General features: G+C 39.2%; 1 pseudogene; it reads right to left on the bottom strand.

Moving 5' to 3' along the window:
* Positions 1-681: 681 nt before the first annotated feature.
* LOC113875343 lies at positions 682-1,324 on the bottom strand (annotated as a pseudogene).
* Between the last annotated feature and the right edge of the window lie 367 nt (positions 1,325-1,691).

Here is a 1,691-nt window from a genome sequence, read left to right as displayed (position 1 = left end):
TTCTCCCTTATATCTCAAAAATAAACTGACTTTTAATAAGTTTCAGATGTAAAACAAGAGGTCCACCATAAACATTTATTTCAACAAAGTTATTTAAGATATCCCCTTTCTTAAAGTGCTCCAGGAATCAGATGAGTGACTATGGGCTAACCCCATCTTTATCAAGTAATAACAAAGGTTATAGCTGGGAAAGCCTTTGCTTGTTGAATGGAAGAGGGATCATAGAACTGAGTAACTTATAATACTTTGATCTTGAATCAGGTTAGGTCTTGATCTGTTTCTAGTCAGTTGATCTCTTGAAATATGTGGGCTGTGCAGTAAGATTTTGGTTTCTCTATGATTTTTTTCTTGCTTCTGTGTTTCACATATTCTTAATTTGTTTTACAGATCAATCTTTTCTTCTTTGGAATAAACCAATGTAGATAAGGGATCCCAAAAGGGAATTAATCAGTTTTGGTGCATATTTTGAAGACATCTTCAAAGAACATATTGCTCTGAAGTTAGGGTTAAACTGACACTTTCCATTAGGATAATGCAGAGGACAACGTTCTCTTAGGTGAAAGTAAGCTTTCTAAGCTTTCCTCTCCAAGACATCTTTCCTCAGGCACTGAGACTGCAGTCTTCCAATACATGGGGACAGGCAGAAAGAAGAGACTTCAAAAGTCAAATATATTTCAATAGCTAGTTTTTAGCAAGTCTGGCAGTGAGATCCTTAAATTCTTCTCTCTTCTTTGTGATGTGTGTAGGAGTGAGTAGCTGCCATAGTGATTCTGGCTATGGTCTGGAGAAGTTCTGACACAAGGCCTCAGTGTTACATATTGCATACATCCCAAAGTCATAGCTGCTTTGTTGAGGAGGGCGTTTCTCTTCCACAATGGCCAGTTTGTTTCCTTTTCTGCCTAAGAAAGCTTCTAGTTTCTCTGCTACCTGCTTTGCATGAAATGAGTGACTAATACCGTAAGAATCATAATGAAAAAAGCTATTTTTATCCTGTAGATAAACCAACAAGCTCCAGTGGGTTCCCCCAGCTGTATGGTTGGAGTTATCATTGATGGCCAAATATATAACTCTCTTATTTGGTAGGTTAAAGGGTTCAAGGAACATGGCTATCTCTGCTGGGTTGCCAGTGCACTTGATGAACTGAGTGGTCAGAGCAGTCATGAAATTGACTGTTGGAAAAGTACTGAAAGGCAAACCCAATAACATGGATATTGAGCCAGCTTGGAGGATCCAGTAGTGAGACATTTGATTGCTGCAGTAGACTGTCTGTGTAACTCAAGACTACTAGGTCCATTTTGTACCGACCAGGGCTGCTCAGAAATTCCAGAAGCTGCTTTGGGCCTCACCACCCCTACCCGCCTCCAAACAGTTCTGTACTGGCTAAAAAAAGCCCATTTTAATGGAAAAATATATACGCACACACATAATCTTGATAAAATTTGCTGTAAATAAATAGAAAGGGTAGATATTTCATTATCAAGACATCCAAGGATGGTTTCATACTCTTTCCTACCTAAGCTACATTAAAAGATATATATATATATTTGACTGCTCCAGATTTCTGTTGCAGCACATCTCCATTGCACAATGTTTGTTGCAACATGAGAACTCTTAGTTGCAGCATGTGGGATCTAGTTCCCTGACCAGGGGACCCAGACCCACTGCATCAGGAGTTCTGGGAAGTCTCTAAG

This window comes from Bos indicus x Bos taurus, chromosome 18 (assembly GCF_003369695.1).
Source record: "Bos indicus x Bos taurus breed Angus x Brahman F1 hybrid chromosome 18, Bos_hybrid_MaternalHap_v2.0, whole genome shotgun sequence".
In the NCBI taxonomy this organism is placed as follows: domain Eukaryota; kingdom Metazoa; phylum Chordata; class Mammalia; order Artiodactyla; family Bovidae; genus Bos; species Bos indicus x Bos taurus.
The sequence above is the reverse complement of the archived record's forward strand: the minus strand, read 5'-3'. Positions and strand labels throughout refer to the sequence as shown.